A 19,210-nucleotide genomic window follows, 5' to 3' on the forward strand; every position below is an offset into this window, starting at 1 on the left:
CCGCGCTTCACTGCCCGACATCACACGCCTGCGCAGTCCCGCCTCTCTTAACCCCGATGAGAATAAAAATCAAAATGGCTCCCGCAGCACTCCCATTCTGATTCTCAGGCTTCTTTCTCCAAATTAAATGTTTACAGTAACATATATGGTACTTTAATAATAAATTTTCTTTTAACTTTTAATTTTTAATTTTTTTTTAGCTTTGTAATGATTGTTTCAGGGACAGAGATTTGAGTTAGATGTCAGGTTAGAGTTTAGGAACAGAGATATGAGTGAATTAGAGGTCAGAGTGGAGTTTGAGTTTCTGCTCTGCATTCAAAGACCAGTGACATGAACTTGGGACATCTGTGATTGGATGTTGGATTGCAGAGGGTGGATGAGGGCCTCTCAGGGTTGGCAGAATCCAGAGCTGGTTCCATGCAGGTTGAAGGAACAAGTACCAATGATACTCTGAATTCAGAAATTAGCAAGTATAGAGTACATGGCCTAGTGTTCAATGATCAGTTAGACCTGGGAGTCCTTCTGTAAGATTCCCTAAAGTTAACTTGCAGGTTGAGCTGGTGGTAAGGAAGGCAAATGCAATGTTAGCATTCATTTTGAGAGGACTAGAACAATGATGCAATGCTGAGGCTTTATAAGGCATCGGTCAGACCAGACTTTGTATTGTGAGCAGTTTTGGGTTCCTTATCTAAGAAAATATATACTTGCATTGAAAAGGTCTAGAGGAGGCTATAGAACATAGAACACAGGAATCTACAGCACATTACAGGCCCTTCAGTCTACAACATTGTGCCAACCATGTAACCTAGTCCAGAAAATGCCTAGAATTCCCTACTGCATATCACTCTATTTTCCTAAACTCCGTCTAGCTATCTAAGAGTCTCTTAAAAGACCCTATTGTATCTGCCTCTGCTGCCATTGCTGGCAATGCATTCCACACACCCAGCATGCTCTGTGTGAAAAACATACACCTGACATCCCCCCTGTACCTACTTCCAAGCACCTTAAAACTATGCCCCCTCGTGTTAGTCATTTTAGCCCTGGGATAGCCTCTGGCTATCCACATGATCAATGCCTCTAATCATCTTAGACACCTCCATCAGGTCACCTCTCAGCCTCCATCACTCTAAGAAGAAAAGGGCAAGTTCATGTAACATGCTGTAAGGTTTCACTGATAATGTAATGGCGAGAGTTACAATTGTGAGGGCTTGACCAGGATGGATTCCGTTGAATGCTGTGCGATTACCCTGAGCAATGAACCAGTGGGGTAGATATTTGTACTCCAGATAAATTGTTAATTCTACTGTTAAGTACTGTTGAAGTTGCAATTGTGGGCTGAGGTTTGATAAAATGGCTGGTGCAGCTCTCGTTTTAATGCAGACCAGCGTTGAGGTAATGGTAGCTGCGGGCAGAGATTTCAAAGACAGGGTTCTATCATTTCTGAGGAGTGAGAGGAAAGAGTGGTCGGATTTGGAATGTCTAATTAATCCATGTCCATGTCTAATTAATCCATGAAGAGAGAGAGTTCTGAGCTAGTATCTGCCCTTACTTCTCTGGAGAATAAATGGAAAAATCAGATTCAAAGTCCCAGCTATGGCAGGCTCCCCCTTATCCTCTGGATAACGCCCACCTCTAAAGGGCAGGAGGAGAATGAGACTTGGGCGGAGTGGACCTCTCAGTTGTTAGATGAGTGGCAGTGCTCGAATGATGAAAAGTGACAGAGATTGGTTGAAAGTTTGAATGGGCGGGCCGCTGAAGTTGTGAGAGCTGTCACATTGCAATCTCCCATAGCAACAGCTGTCAATTATCTGCCAGCACTAGACAATACTTTTGGCCCGACTGGAAGCCCAATGGAGCTCATGGTAGAGTGTCAGAAGATGCATCAGGGGAAGGGAGAGAAGCTTTCCGCTTTTATTTTTCTGCTAGACAGGCAGCTAAATTGCTTGCAGAGCAGAGGGGTCATTCAGGCAGCTGAGGTGGATCAGTTAAGAATGGACCAGACAGCCAGGGGTGCCCAGTCCCAAGACCTGATTGCTTGGGGTCTCCGACAGACTCGTGAGACGCGCCCTCCTCCATCTTTTGTTGAGCTGATCAGAGAGGTACAGGAAGAGAAGAATGCGGCGGAGGCACGGGAGGACTCCGTTAATAGGGTACAGTCGTCGGTAGTAGTCCCCTGTGGTGAAGTGACCACAGATCACCTACCCCGGGGAGTGTAGAGGAGATTGTGGCAGAGTTGAGAACAGAGATATGTCGGCTGTTATCAGTGGGTGTAACCCACCCCAAGGGGACAAACAATGTGGAGGACTGTTGACAGCAGGTGTCACGCCAGAAGGAGAGTGAGCCCCCTAGGGTACCTCAACAGGGAGAGTCGTTAGGTAAACCTAGAGGAAACCCAGTGAGGGAACAGCCTGGTGTCTCTGGGGGAACACGTTCCCAGCAATGTACCAAGGAATCTCTGGAAGCGAAAGGCCCAATTCCTGAAGGCTTAGTGGGTCCGTGATCCAGTGTGTCACTACGAATAGAGGGTATTTATGCTAAAGCCATACTCAACACCGGGTCATAGGTCACGTTGTTGTACCGTTTGTAAAACGAACGGTATCTGAAGCATTTACCATTGACACTGTTCAGGGCACTGAAGATCTGAGGGCTTAGTGCTAGTGATTATCCACATGATGTTATTTGTCAGTGAAGTTGGAGCCTCGGAGGCAGACGTAGGAGTATCTGAGGTCCTTGATACATTGGTGCTGGTTTGTCCGGACCCTGTTGAGAAGGGCAGCATTTCAATTCCAGTGGGACCAGCACCCCTCTTGTGAAGAGACTCATTGGGGCCTGCAAGGAGAAGGCTGGTGAGAGCCTTCTGGGAACATTGTCTGCACACCCGGGGTTTCGAGCTGTATTTGAGGAAGTGAGTGGCAGCATTGAGCCAGATACCGAATTTAAACGAGGGACTGCCCGGGGAAGTAGCGAGATTGATGGGGACCCCCAATTTTCCCAAGTGCCTGAGGGTGAAGTCCTCTTAGAGAATGCTCTGGAAGACAACAAGGGGGAGTCAGGATTTCCTGCTAGGGTACTGGTGAGGCCCGAATTGCAGAAGCCCTCGATTGTACAAGAACGCAGGGTGGAAGTGATTGTCAGGAGCACTACGAAGAGGGAGGTCACCTTCAAGTGGGGGATGCCCCTGGTGCTTTTGTTCCCTGTGACAGTGATGTCTAATGCCCCTGTGAGACACACCAGGGAGAAACTATTGGAAAAGGGGGGAAAGTTGACCACTGAGTCATTCAACTTCGGGGACTCCCCAGTTCCTGTGGGTTGGAAGAAGAGGCTGGTAGAGAAGATGTTGAAGCTGGAAGGTGTCTTTTCCACTGACGAGTTTGATTTAGATTATTCCAAGAGCACTCGTCACACTATCCGGGTGACTGAGGATACCCCGTTCAGAGAAAGATCACGACTGGCCCCTGCAGAGGTGGAGGATGTTCAGTGGCATTTGCGTAAGTTGAAGGAAGCTGGGATTATTACCGAGTCCTGAAGCCCCTATACGTCCCCAATAATAGTAGCCCGAAAGAAGAATGGGAAGGTATGGATGTGTGTGGACTATAGGACACTGAACAGGTGCACCATCCCTGACCAGTATACTGTCCCGAAGATTGAAGATGTGCTGGCCTGCCTGAGTGGTGCAAAGTGATTCAGTGTGCTGGACTTGAGGAGTGGATATTACCAGATCCCCATGAGTGAGCTGACAAAGAGAGAACGGCATTTATATGTCGCCTGGAATTTTTCCAGTTCGAAAGGATGCCCCAGGGCATCTTGGGAGCTCCTGAAACCTTCCAGTGGGTCATGAAGAAGATGGTGAGGTGTATGAAATTGCTTGAGGTATTGGTAAATCTGGATGACCTCATAGTATTTGGATCCACCTTGGAAGAACATGAAGCAAGGCTGATGAAGGCGCTGGGCCACCTGAAAGCTGAAGGGTTAAAATCTTCCCCGGACAAGTGCCAGTTCTGCCAAACATCTGTTAGCTATGTTGGGCACATGGTCTCACGGAATAGGGTAGCTACAGACCCAGCTAAGATCAAGGTGGTTACCACTTGGCCAAGACCCCAGACTATGAGCACTCTGCACTCGTTCCTCAGGTTCTGTGGCTACTATCGGAGGTTTGTGAAAGGCTATGCGAAAGTGAGTCACCCTTTGAATCAGCTTCTGTGCAGTTACCCTCGCTTGGGAAGAGAGGGAGGAGTAAAAAAGGACAGGAGGGTGGAGAGTATCTTAGGCCATTGGAACCCTTTGGACTGAGGTGGGATGCAAAACGTAAGGAGGCTTTTCAGTTGCTGAAGGGGCTACTGATGCAGGCACCGGTGCTGGCTTTTGTGGACCCCGATTACCATATGTACTGCACACGGATGCCAGCCAAGAGGGTTTAGGGGGTGTCCTGTATCAGGATCAGGGCTCCAGGTTGAGGCCCGTTGCGTCAGCTGGAGTCTGTCGCCTTCTGAGAAAAACTATCCCACACACAAGTTGGAATTTCGGGCATTGAAATTGGCAGTGGTGGATAAGCTGAATGACTACCTCTACAGGGCCAAGTTTGAGGTGAGGACGGACAGCAATCCCCTAACTTATATCCTGACCTCAGCGTAACTGAATGCCACAGGCCTGAAGTACCGGCCAGGAAGCAGGAACATTGATGCTGATGCTTTGTCCTGATGGGCACTTGAGGGTCTGGTCAGGGACGAGGAGTGGGAGGGCGTTCCTGCACTGAGGTGAAGGCCCTGTGTCAGTTTTACATCACCATGAATGCAGAGGAAAAGGAGGGGCAGGAGCGAACGGTGGATCAATTGGGGGATTCCGTTGACATCATCCCCCAAGTGTATTGTAACCTGACTGCTCTGAAGACAAATCAACTGCCAGAATTGAGTTCTGGGGAAGTGGCTGCTGCTCAGTGAGATGACCCGGGCATTGGTACCATTAGGCCAGCAGTCGAATAGGGAGACATGGCTCAGGCAGAGAAGACAAACCATGCGTCGGTGCCTCCATTATGATGAGAATGGCCTCAGTTGGAGTTGAAGAACCAGATCTTATACCGGGTCACATCACCCCCAGACCAATCCTGGTGCTGCCAGCTGGTTCTGCCTGAGAAGTATCGGAGGATAACGTTGAAATCACTTGTAAGCGGAACAAGTGCTACACCTACCCTTACACTTCCTCCCTCACCACCATTCAGGGCCCCAGACAGTCCTTCCAGGTGAGGCGACACTTCACCTGTGAGTCGGCTAGTGTGGTATAATGCGTCTGGTGCTTCCAGTGTGGCCTTTTATATATTGGTGAGACCCGACGCAGACTGGGAGACCGTTTCGTTGAACACCTACGCTCGGTCTGCCAGAGAAAGCAGGATCTCCCAGTGGCCACACATTTTAATTCTACATCCCATTCCCATTCTGATATGTCTATCCATGGCCTCCTCTACTGTCAAAATGAATCCAAACTCAGGTTGGAGGAACAACACCTTATATACCGGCTGGGTAGCCTCCAACTTGATGGCATGAACATTGACTTCTCTAACTTCCGTAAATGCCCCTCCTCCCCTTCTTACCCCATCCGTGACATATTTAGTTGTTTGGTTTTTTTTCTCTCTCTCTCACTGCCCATCACTCTGCCTGTTCTCCATCTCCCTCTGGTGCTTCCCCCCCTCCCTTCTTTCTTCCGAGGCCTCCCGTCCCATGATCCTTTCCCTTCTCCAGTTCTGTAACACTTTTGCTGATCACCTTTCCAGCTCTTAGCTTCATCCCACCCCCTCCGGTCTTCTCCTATCATTTCGCATTTCCCCCTCCCCCCACTACTTTCAAATCTCTTAGTATCTTTCCTTTCAGTTAGTCCTGACAAAGGGTCTCGGCCCAAAACGTCGACAGTGCTTCTCCTTATAGATGCTGCCTGGCCTGCTGTGTTCCACCAGCATTTTGTGTGTGTTGTTTGAATTTCCAGCATCTGCAGATTTCCTCGTGTTTGCTGTTGAAATCACTTAATGTGATTCTGGACATTTGGGGGTGGAAAAGACCTATGGATTGCTCAGAGTCCGGTTTTACTGTCCCTGAATGAGATCAGAGGTCAAAGAATACTGCAAGTCATGCATTCGATGCATACGGCGAAAGACACTGTCTATGCGAGCAGCTCCGTTGTCCCACCTGCACAGTGCAGGGCCTCTGGACCTAGTGTGTATGGATTTCCTGTCAATAGAACCTGATGCCAGCAACATGGTGAATGTCTTAGTCATCACGGACCACTACACCATATATGCTCAGGCTTTTCCTACCAAGGACCAGAGGGCATCAACGGTGGCAAAAGTGTTATAGGAAAAGTGTTTCATTTCTTATGGCCTTCCCAGGCAAATACATAGTGATCAGGGACGGGATTTCGAGAGCAGACTCAAGTGTGAGTTACCGGGCATGCTTGGAGTCGAGAAGGTGAGGACCACGCCCTATCACCCACAGGGTGACCCCAGCCTTGCTAGACATGCTCAGGACCCTGGAGATCAGCAAGAAGAGCAGGTGGAGTCACCATATTGGGCATCTGGCTCACAGTTATAATTGTACACAAAATGAAGCTACTGGGTACTTGCCATATTATCTGATGTTTGGGCACGAGGCAAGGTTGCCCATTGACCTTTGTTTTGGGACTGACAAGGGTGACTTACCACTGAAGACTTATCTGAAGTATGTGTCTGAGATAAGAGAATTGAAAAGGGCTTATGAATTAGCTGGGGTTGTGGCTGCCCAGCAGAATCAAAGGAATAAGAGGAGGTGTGATCAAAAAGTGATGTTCTTCCAACTGCTTCTGGTCGACAGTCCTCATAAGGAATTTGGGGCTACCTGGAAAGCATAAATTGGCTGACCACTGGGCAGCTACGTCCTGTGTGGTGGAGAGTCAGATGCCAAACCTCCCAGTTTTCCAGGTGAAACCAGAGGATGGGAACAGACCTGTCAAGATTCTCCATTGGAATCACCATCTGCCCCTGGGTCAAGAGGTGCAGGTACACCCAGAGCTCGATGGAGCCTAGTAAGAGGACCCTTAGGAAATGCGGGGTGACTGCCAGGCCCCCAACAGGCAAGGTTAGGCCAGCCCCCACCTCTGAGAGGGATACTGATTCAGAGGATGAGGACTTGAATGTGTGGTATATGCTGCCTTTCGCTAACTCCCCAGTGATTGAGGAAGAGACTCCCAGCCCTTCTCCCATTGAGACAGGTGAATTGGGGGGTGGGGCTATCTGTGGGCAGTTTGGGTTGCAGTGGGACTCTGCAGGGGAGGAAGCGGGGTTTGATCATGGAACAGAGGGCTTCGGGTTGCAGGTGGACATGAGTTATAGATCAGGGGAGGCCTCGCCAGGTAGACTGGAAGTATCCCCAGTAGTGTCAGAACCTGAAGAGTTAGATGATGGGGTGCAGAGGTCTCAGAGAATTAGGAAACCACTGGATAGGTTGGCCTATGTAGCACCAGGGGAACAGAATGTGACCCCTACTGTGTTGGGGAGCTGTGTCACTGCCTTTTACACCTGGATTGGGCTTTGTGTTTTGCAGGAAGAGTTGGCGAATTATCTCAACGTCATGAGGACATGAGTAAATTTGGTGGGGGGAAAGTGTAACAAGCTGTAGGGTTTCACTGCTGTGTAACATGCTGTAAGGTTTCTCTGTAGCAGCAATGTCTGGGTTATGACCAGAGATTATGGGGTTTGGAATGCTGTTGTTCTTTCTTGTGAGTCTGGAAGAGAGATTTTCGCAGTCTTTTGCCAGGGAGAGATGAGGAGAGAAGACACAAATGGAGAGAGTTGGTAGACCGTTGGACAGGGTGGACTTGGAGTGAGGGTCCGAAGGGCAGCGATGATCGGAGGAGGTAGATGGTGGACAATTGGCTTGTCAGTGAGCTCCAACATTGCGCATAGACTGTTTCATAATAATGGGCCCTTTTTTTCTTTTATTTCATTTCTTTACTAACCATATAGTCAAAGTAAGAATTATAAAACTTAATCATTTAATCGCATATTGTGTACTGTTTTTTATTTCAGGGTATTGATTTGTAACAGGGAATACATCACACAGCATCCACCCAAACGAGATTTCTTAAGTTTGGCCAGGCCGAGGGCTATCACCCCCTATATTAAGCCGTTAGCCAAAGCGAGAGTTACATTCACTTAATCTATTCTTATAAGATACACTCTCCAATCCATGCAACATCCTTATAAATCTCCTCTGCTCTCTCTCTCTATAGTATCCTCGTCCATCCTGTAGTGAGGTGACCAGAAATGAACACAGTACTCCAAATGGGGCTAAGTAAGGTCTTATATAGCTGTAACATTACCTCACAGCTCTTGAACGCAATATCATGGTTGATAAAGACCATCACACCATATGCTTTCTTAACAATGCTGTCAACCTACGCAGCAGCTTTGAATGTCCTATGAACATGGACCCCAAGATCTCTCTGATCCTCCACACTGCCAAGAACCTTGCCATTAATCTTATATTTTGATTTCAAATTTGACCTACTGAAATGAACCACTTCACACTTATCTGGGTTGAACTCCATCTGCCACTTCTCAGACCAGGACTGCATCCTATTGATGTCCCACTGTCCCCTCTGAGAACCCTGCAGACTATACACAACACCCCAACTTTTGTGTCACCAGCAAACTTAGTAAAACATCTTTCTATTTCTTCATCTAGATCATTTTTAAAACTCACAAAGAGGAGGGGTCACAGAACATATCCCTACAGAACAGCACCAATCACCAACTTCCATGTAGAATATGAACCATCCACAACCACCTTTTGCCTTCTGTGGGCAAGCCAATCTGTATCCAGAAAACAAGGTCCCCTTGGATCCCATTCCTCCTTACTTTCTGAATGAGCCCTGCATGAGGAACCCTGTCAAGTGCCTTATTGAAATCCATTTATACTACATCCACTGTTCTGCCTTCACCAATGTGTTGTGTTACATCCTCAAAGTACTCAATCGGGCTTGTAAGGCACAACCTGCCCTTAACAAACCCTTGCTGATTGTCCCTTATTAGATTAAGTCTCTCCAAATGCTCATAAATCCTGCGTCTCAAAATCTTCTCTAACAACTTAAAGAGTGGTTGTATTCTGCATGGAGGTCGGTGAGCAATGGTGTGCCCAGGGATCTGTTCTGAGACCCCTACTCTTTTATAAATGACCTTGATGAGGAAGTGGAGGGATGGGTTAGTAAATTTGCAGATGATACAAAGGTTGGAGGTGTTGTGGATAGTGTGATGGGCTGTCAGAGGTTACAACGGGACATTGATAGGATGCAAAACTGGTCTGGGAGGTGGCAGATGAAGTTCAACCCAGATAAGTGTGAGGTGGTTCATTTTGGTAGGTCAAATATGATGGCAGAATGTAGCATTAATGGTAAGACTCTTGGCAGTGTGGAGGATCAGAGGGATCTTGGAATCCGAGTCCATAGGACACTCAAAGCTGTTGTACAGGTTGACTGTACGGTTAAGAAGGCATTTGATGCATTGGCCTTCATCAATCGTAGGATTGAGTTTAAGAGCCGAGAGGTAATGTTGCAGCTATATAGGACCCTGGTCAGACACCACGTGGAGTACTGTGCTCAATTCTGGTCACCTCACTACAGGAAGGATGTGGAAACCATAGAAAGGGTGCAGAGGAGATTTACAAGGATGTTGCCTGGATTGGGGAGCATGCCTTATGAGAATAGGTTGAGTGAACTCAGCCTTTACTCCTTGGAGTGATAGAGGATGTATATCCTGGGGTATATTTCATCCAGACCCGGCAACTTAATCTAACTTAATGCTTTTCAGAAGCTTGAGCACATCCTCTTTCTTAATGTCTATACACTCAAATGTTTCAGTCCACTGTAAGTCATCCCCACAATTGTAAAGGTCCTCTTTCCTGGTGAATACTGAAACAAAGTATTCATTAAGTGCCTCCGCTACCTCCTCTGAATCTATGCACACATTTCCACTCCCAGTCCTGATTGGTCCTACTCTCACATGGCTCATCCTCTTGCTCTTCACATACCTCGGGGTTTTCCTTAATCCCGTTCACCAAGGCCTTCTCATGCCCATTATAGCTCTCCTAATTTAATTCTTAAGCTCCTTCCTGGCAACTTGTAATTTTCTAGAGCTCTAACAGTACCTAGTTTCTTGAACTTTTCGTAAGCTTTTCTTTTCTTCTTAATTAGATTTTCTACATCCTTTTTACCCTACCATCCTCAATGGAACATACCTATGTAGAATGCCATGCAAATATTCCCTGAACATTTGCCACAATTCTACCATGTATTTCCCTGAGAACATCTGTTCCCAATTCATGCTCCCAAGTTTCTGCCTATTAGTATCACATTTTCCCCTACCACAAATTGTCTGCTCTTATTCCTCTCCAGCAATATGGTAAAGAAAACAGAGTTGTGATCACTACCTCCAAAATGCTCTCTGACTGAGAGATCTGACACTTGATCAGGTTCATTTCCCATTACCAGATCAAGTACAGCCTCTCCTCCAGTTGGCTTATCTACGTATTGCATCAGGAAACCTTCCTGAAAACACCTAACAAACTCCACCCCATCCAAACCTCTTGCTCTAAGGAGATACCAGTCAGTATTAAGAAAGTTAAAATCACCCATCACACCAACCCTATTATTATTGCACTATTCCAGAATCTGTCTCCCTATCTGCTCCTCAATGTCTCTGTTACTATTGGGGGGTCTATAAAAAACATCCACTAGAGTTATTGCCCACTTCCTGTTTCTGATTTCCACCCACACTGATTCAGTAGACAATCCCTCCATGACTTCCTCCTTTTCTGTAACCGTGATACTGTCCCTGATTAGCAATGCCACACCCCTACATCTTTTGCCTCCCTCCTTGTTCTTTCTGAAATATCTATTGCCTGGCACATTCAGCAGCCATTCCTGCCCCTGAGACATCCAAATCTCTGTAATGGCCACAATGTCATAGTTCCACATATTGATCCATGCTCTAAATTCATCCACCCTGCTTATGATACTCCTTGAATTAAAATAGACACATTCCAAACCATCTATCTGAGTGCATCATTGCTTTATCATCTGCTTATCCTTCCTCACAAACTGCCTACAAGCTGTCTCTACTTGTGAACCAATTGCCTCATCCTCTGCCTCTTCACTTTGTTTCCCACCCCCCTGCAAATCTAGTTTAAACTCTCCCCAGTAGTATTAGCAAACCTCCCTCCCAGGATATTGGTTCTCCTCCAGTTCAGGTGCAACTCATCCCATTTGTATAGGTCACACCTTCCTCAGAAAAGGTTCCAATGATCCAAGAACTTGAAACCCTGCACCCTGCACCATCTCCTCAGCCACTCATTCATCTGAGCTATTTTCCTGTTCTGACCTTCCGTAGCTTGTGGCACTGGAGATAATCCGGAGATCACCACTTTGGAGGTGCTGCTCTTCAGCCTCCTTCCTAACTTCCTGAACTTACTGCACAGGACCTCTACCCCTCTCCTGCCTATGTCATTGGTACCAATATGTACTCTTCCTTTCAAGAATATTCTGCAACTGCACAGAGACATCCTGGACCCTAACCCCCAGGTATTATTTTTGCTGCCACAGATTCTCCTATCGGTCTGCCTAATATTGAGTTCCCTATGATTATTGCTCCTTCTGACTTCACTCTTCCCTTCTGAGGCTCAGAGCTGACACAGTGCTATTGGTCTGGCTGCTGCTGCCTTGCCCAGATAGGTCATTCCCCTCAGCAGTAGCCAGAGGGGTATACCTGTTGCTGAGAGGAATGGCCACAGGGGGACCCCTCGCTGACATGGCTAATAAATCAGCCATGATGGTGGAGCAGACTCGATGAGATGAATAGTTTAATTCCGCTTCTATGTCTTATGATCTTATGGGATCGATTTTGAGGATTGAACCCCCAGGTCGAATCGAAAGTTTGGAAGTTGGGTGGATTGGCTGGAACCATGTCTGCAAAGCTCAGTGAGTCTGCTGGGGGATGGAGAAGTCTGGTTCCATGCTGGAGGCCTGTCCTTGCATGTAATGCATGGGAGGGAGGAGGGAGATAACAGGGCTTGATTTTGCTGTTGTTGTTTGTTGCTTGTGTTCTGGGTTGCTCTGTCAAGCATTGTGTGCATGCTACATTGGTACCAGAGTGAGTGGCGACACTTGTGGGCTGCCCCCAGCAAACTCTTGGTTGTGCTGATTGTTAACATAATGACACATTTTTCTATATGTTTTGATAAATAAACTTGAATCTTGGTTACATCACTATCTGCTATGAAGGCACCAATGCACGAGATTGTAAGAGGCTTCAAAGGGTTGTAGTCTCAGCCAGCTCAATCAGGGCATCACCTTCCCACCACTGAGGACATCTTCCAAAGGCAGTGCCTCAAGAAAGCAATATCCATCATTAAGGGCCCTCACTATCCAGACCTTGCCGTCTTCTCATTAGTACCATCAGAGAAGATGTACAGGGGCCTGAAGTCCAACACTCAAAATTTTAAGAATAGCTTCTTCCCTTTCACCATTAGGTTTCTGAACGGTTCATGAACACATGAACACTATTTAATTATTTCTTTTTTGTACTATTTATTTTTTAGTTTTTATTACTATTCCCATTTGTTATGCCTGCATCATACAACAAAGTTCATGATATGTCTGATTCTGATTCTGAACTCTCTTGATTTGCACCTCCTTAGAACAAAAGATTATGCAAAATTGGTTAGGTGTATCCAGGAAGGATTCCTGATACGGTACATGAACAGTCCAACTGGAGGACAGTCCATTTTAAATCAATACTAGATAGGTGACAGGTCTCTCAGTAGGTCAGCATTTTGGAAATAGTGACCACAACTCCATAACCTTTAGCATAGTCATGGACAAGGATAGGAGCAGATGGTATGGGAGAGTATTTAATTGGCTGAGAGTTAATTACAGTGGTATTAGAAACAGGGAAACACACAGTGGAAATGTGGAGATAGGTAGGTTCTTCCCAAGAGGTAGAAGAAAACATATGTAAGGTTTAGGAAACAAAAATCAGACAAGGCTCTTGAGAATTATAAGGTAGCCAGAAAGGATATACTTTGTAGAACATAAAACAGTACAGCACAAGAACAGGACATTCAGCCTACAATTTTGTGCTAAATTGGTTAAAAAGCAAAACAGAAACACCCAAAGAGTAATCCCTCCTACCTACACGATGTTCATATCTGTCTATCTTCCTTACATCCATGGGCCTATCCAAATATCTCTTAAACGCTTCTCATGTATTTGCCTCCACCACCATAGCAGGCAGCACATTTTAGTCATCCAGCACTCTCTGAGTAAAAAACCTATCCCTCACATCCCCCTTGAACTTACCCCCTCTCACCTTCAATGCATGCCCTCTGGTATTAGACATTTCAGCCCTGGTGAACAGTTACTCTTTATCCAATTCTCCAGCAATTTTCCTACAACTGACATGAGACTCACTGGTCTATAGTTACCAGGGTTTTCCCTTGTTCCCTTCTTAAATAGAGGTACAACATTCACCACTCACCAGTATTCCAGACATCACTATGGCTACAGAGGACTCAAAGATATGCATCAAGGGCCCAGCAATCTCGTCTCTATCCTCCTTCAATAACATAGGGTAAATTTCATCAGGCACTGGGGACTAATCTGCCTTAATACTCATTAGGAGGCCCAACACTTCCTCCTCCTTGACCTCTAAATGCTCTAATGTATTTATACACTCAACACTGATCTCTGAGTCCTCCATGTCCTTTTCCTTGGAAAATACTGAAGCAATGTATGTAATCATTAACTACCTCAATCACATTATTTGCATCCAACCAAAAGTTCCCCATTATCCTTAAGTAGTCCTACCCTCTCCCAAGTTATCCTAGTGATCTTAATGTATGTGTGCATTGCCTTGGGATTCACCTTAATCTTACTTGCCATTATAGAGACTTGGATAATGCAGGGGCAGGAATGGCTACTTCAAGTGCCAGGCTTTAGATGTTTCAATAAGTACAGGGAGGGAGGCAAAAGAGGTGGGGATGTGGCACTGTTGATCAGAGTTAGTGTCACAGCTGCAGAAAAGGAGGAAGTCATGGAGGGATTGTCTACTGACTCTCAGTGGGCAGAAGTTAAGAATAGGAAGGGGCCAATAACTCTACTGGGTGTTTTTTATAGACCATCTAATAGTAACAGGGACATCGAGGAGCAGGTAGGGAAACAGATTCTGGAAAGGTGTAATAATAACAGGGTTGTTGTGGTGGGAGATTTTAATTTCCCAAATATTGATTGGCATCTCCCGAGAGTAAGGGGTTTAGATGGGGTGGAGTTTGTTAAGTGTGTTCAGGAAGATTCCTTGATATAATATGTAGATATGCCTACAGGAGCAGAAGCTGTACTTGATCTGATATTGGGAAATGAACCTGGTCAGGTGTCAGATCTCTCAGTGGGAGAGCATTTTGGAGATAGTGATCACAATTCTATCTCCTTTACCATTGCATTGGAGAGGGAAAGGAACAGCCAAGTTAGGGAAACATTTAATTGGAGTAAGGGGAAATATGAGGTTATCAAGCAGGAACCTGGAAGCATAAATTGGAAACTGATGTTCTCAGGGAAATGTACAGAAGAAATGTGGTAAATGCTCCAGGGATATTTGTGTGGGGTTCTGCATAGGTACGTTCCAATGAGACAGGGAAAGGATGGTAGGGTACAGGAACCATAGTGTACAACGGCTTTTGTAAATCTAGTCAAGAAGAAAAGAAGAGCTCACAAAAGGTTCAAAAATCTAGGTAATTATAGAGATCTCAAGTCAAGTCATCAAGTCACTTTTTATTGTCATTTCAACCATAACTGCTGGTACAGTACACAGTAAAAATGAGACAATGTTTTTCAGGACCATGGTGCTACATGAAACAATACAAAAACTACACTGAACTATGTAAATCAATGACCACACTGACCACAGTACATGCGCTTGCAACACTGTGTGTCAGACAGAGTGGTCAGCAGCACTGGGGCTCCACAGGGGACTGTCCTGTCTCCTTTTCTCTTCACCATCTACACCTCGAACTTCAGCTACAACACAGAGTCTTGCCATCTTCAGAAGTTTTCTGATGACTCTGCCATAGTTGGATGCATCAGCAAGGGAGATGAGGCTGAGTACAGGGTGACGGTGAGAAACTTTGTCACATGGTGCGAGCAGAATCATCTGCAGCTTAATGTGAAAAAGACCAAGGAGCTGGTGGCGGACCTGAGGAGGGCTAAGGCACCGGTGACCCCTGTTTCCATCCAAGGGGTCAGTGTGGACATGGTAGAGGATTACAAATACCTGGGGATACGAATGGACAATAAACTGGACTGGTCAAAGAACACTGAGGCTGTCTACAAGAAGGGTCAGAGCCATCTCTATTTCCTGAGGAGACTGAGGTCCTTTAACATCTGCCGGACGATGCTGAGGATGTTCTACGAGGCTGTGGTGGCCAGTGCTATCATGTTTGCTGTTGTGTGCTGGAGCAGCAGGCTGAGGGTAGCAGACACCAACAGAATCAACAAACTTATTCGTAAGGCCAGTGATGTTGTGGGGGTGGAACTGGACTCTCTGACTGTGGTGTCTGAAAAGAGGATGCTGTCCAAGTTGCATGCCATCTTGGACAATGACTCCCATCCACTCCATAATGTACTGGTTAGGCACAGGAGTACATTTAGTCAAAGACTCATTCCACTAAGATGTAACACTGAGCGTCACAGGAAGTCATTCCTACCTGTAGCCATCAAACTTTACAACTCCTCCCTCGGAGTGTCAGACACCCTGTGCCAATAGGCTGGTCCTGGACTTATTTCTATTTGGCATGATTAACTTATTATTTAATTATTTATGGTTTTATATTGCTATACTTCTTCACTATTCTTGGTTGGTGCGGCTGTAACGAAACCCAATTTCCCTCGGGATCAATAAAGTATGTCTGTCTGTCTGTCTTTAAAACAACACAAAAAACTACACTAGACTACAGAGCTATCCAGGACTGCATAAAGTGCACAAAACAATGCAGGCATTATAATAAATAATAAACAAGACAATAGGTACAGTGGAGGGCAGTAAGTTGGTGTCAGTCTAGACTCTAGGTATTGAGGAGTCTGATGGCTTGGGGGAAGAAACTATTACAACATCTGATCGTGAGAGCCTAAATGCTTCGGTGCCTTTTCCTAGATGGCAGGAGGGAGAAGAGTTTGTATGAAGGGTGTGTGGGGTCCTTCATAATGCTGTTTGCTTTGCAGATGCAGCGTGTAATATAAATGTCTGTAATGGTGTGAAGAGAGACCCCGTTGATCTTCTCAGATGACCTCACTATCCACTGCAGGGTCTTGCTATGGAGCTGGAGTTGAGGGACCAGGTGAGATTCTCCACCAGGTGAACACCAAGAAATTTGGTGCTCTTAACGATCACTACCGAGGAGCCGTCGATGTTCGGCGAAGAGTGGTCGCTCCGTGCCCTCCTGAAGTCAACAACCATCTCTTTTGTTTTGTTCACATTCAGACAGGTTGTTAGCTCTGTACCAGTCCATTAGCTGCTGCATCTCCTCTCTGTATGCTGACTCGTCGTTCTTCCTGATAAGACCCAACACGGTCGTGTTATCAGCGAACTTGATGATATGGTTCAAGCTGTGTGTTACAGCACAGTCGTGCGTCAGCAGAGTGAACAGCAGTGGATTGAGTCCACAGCCCTGGGGAGCCCCCGTGCTCAGGATGATGGTGTTGGAGATGCTGCTTCCGATCCGGACTGACTGAGGTCTCCCAGTCAGGAAGTCTAGGATCCAGTTGCAGAGGGAGGTGTTCAGGCCCAGTAGGCTCAGCTTTCTAATCAGTTTCTGAGGAATGATTATGTTGAATGCTGAACTGAAGTCTATGAACAGCATTCAAATATGCGTGTCTTTTTTGTCCAGGTGGGTTAGGGCCAGGTGGAGGGTGATGGCAATGGCGTCTTCTGGTTGGGACGTAATGCTAACTGCAGGGGATCCAGTGAGGGGGGGCAGCAGGGTCTTGATGTCACTCATGACGAGCCTCTCAAAACACTTCATGATAATGGATGTGAGTGCAATGGGACGGTAGTCATTGAGGCAGGACACTGAAGACTTCTTCGGCACAGGGACGATGGCGGCGGCCTTGGAGCACGTTGGAATGACGGTGCTGCTCAGGGAGATGTTGAAGATGTCAGTGAGAACATCTGCTAGCTGGTCTGCATGTCCTCTAAGCTCTCTGCCAGGAATATTGTCTGGTCCAGCAGCCTTCCATGGGTTGACCTTGCACAGGGTTCTCCTCACTTCGGCCACAGTGAGACACAGCACCTGGTCATTTGGAGGGGGGGCCGCCACGTCATTTTCCGCCTCAAAATGAGCATAGAAGTTGTTCAGCGCATCTGGGAGGGAAGCATCACCCGTGCAGTCAGGTGATACTGTCCTGTAGTTGGTGATGTCCTGAATGCCCTTCCACATATGCCGCATGTCACCGCTGCCCTGGAAGTGGCTGTGGATTCGCTGGGCATGTGCATGCTTTGCCTCTCTGATGACCCGGGACAGTTTCGCCTTCACTGTTATTAGGGCTGCCTTGACGCCTGCTCTGAAGGCAGAGTCACGGGTCCTCAGCAGTGCACGCACCTCCGCGGTCATCCATGGCTTCTGGTTAGCATGTGTAGTGATGGTCTTGGACACAGGGATGTCATCGATGCACTTGCTGATGTAGCTCATCACTGATGCCGTGTACTCCTCTAAGTTGGTAGAGTCGCCATCGGTTGCAGCCTCCCTGAACATGTGCCAGTCAGTGTGCCCAAAGCAGTCTTGAAGAGCACAGATGACTCCTGCTGGCCAGGTTTTCACCTGCTTCTGAACTGGTCTGGAGCACCTGATGAGTGGTCTGTATGCTGGGATTAGCATAACAGAGATGTGGTCTGAGTAACCGAGGCGGGAAGATTATAAGGCTAGCAGGAAGGAGTTTAAGAATAAAATTAGGAGAGCCAAAGGGGCCATGAGAAGGCCTTGGAGAGCAGGATTAAGGACAGCCCCAAGGCATTCTACAAATATGTGAAGAGCAAGAGGATAAGATGTGAGAGAATAGGACCAATCAGTGTGACAGTGGGAAAGTGTGTATGGAACTGGAAGAGATAGCAGAGATACTTAATGAATACTTTGCTTCAGTATTCACTACAGAAAAGGACCTTGGTGATTGTAGGGATGACTTGCAGGGGTCTGAAAAGCTTGAGCATGTAGATATTAAGGAAGAGGATATGCTGGAGTTGCATCAAGTTGGATAAGTCACCAGGACCAGATGGGATGTACCCCAGGCTGCTGTGGGAAGCAAGGGAGGAGATTGCTGAGCCTCTGGTGATAATCTTTGCATCATCAATGAGGACAGGAGAGGTTCCAGAGGATTGGAGGGTTGCGGATGTTGTTCCCTTATTCAAGAAAGGGAGTAGGATAGCCCAGGAAATTATAGACCAGTGAGTCTTACTTCAGTGGTTGACAAGTTGATGGAGAAGATCCTGAGGGGCAGTATTTATGAACATTTAGAGAGGCATAACATTTAGGAATAGTCAGCATGGCTTTGTCAAAGGCAGTTCATGCCTTACGAGCCTGATTGAATATTTTGAGGATGTGACTAAACACATTGATGAAAGTAGAACCGTAGATGTAGTGTATATGGATTTTAGCAAGGCATTTGATAAGGTACCCCATGCAAGGCTTATTGAGAAAGCAAGGAGGCATGGGATCCAAAGGGACCTTGCTTTGTGGATCCAGAACTGGCTTGCCCACAGAAGGCAAAGAGTGGTTGTAGACGGGTTATATTCTGCATGGAGTTCGGTCACCAGTGGAGTGCCTCAGGGAACTGTTCTGGGACCCCTTCTCTTCGTGATTTTTATAAATGACCTGGATGAGGAAGTGGAGGGATGGGTTAGTAAATTTGCTGAAGACACAGAAGTTGAGGGTGTTGTGGATAGTGTGGGGGGGGCTGTCAGAGATTACAGTGGGTCATTGATAGGATGCAAAATTGAGCTGAGAAGTGGCAGATGGAGTTCAATCCAGATAAGTGTGAGGTGGTTCATTTTGGTAGGTCAAATATGATGGCAGAATATAGTATTAATGGCAAGATTCTTGCCAGTGTGGAGGATCAGAAGGATCTTAGTGTCCGAGTCCATAGGACACTCAAAGCT

This window comes from Hemitrygon akajei, chromosome 6 (genome assembly GCF_048418815.1).
Source record: "Hemitrygon akajei chromosome 6, sHemAka1.3, whole genome shotgun sequence".
NCBI lineage: Eukaryota > Metazoa > Chordata > Chondrichthyes > Myliobatiformes > Dasyatidae > Hemitrygon > Hemitrygon akajei.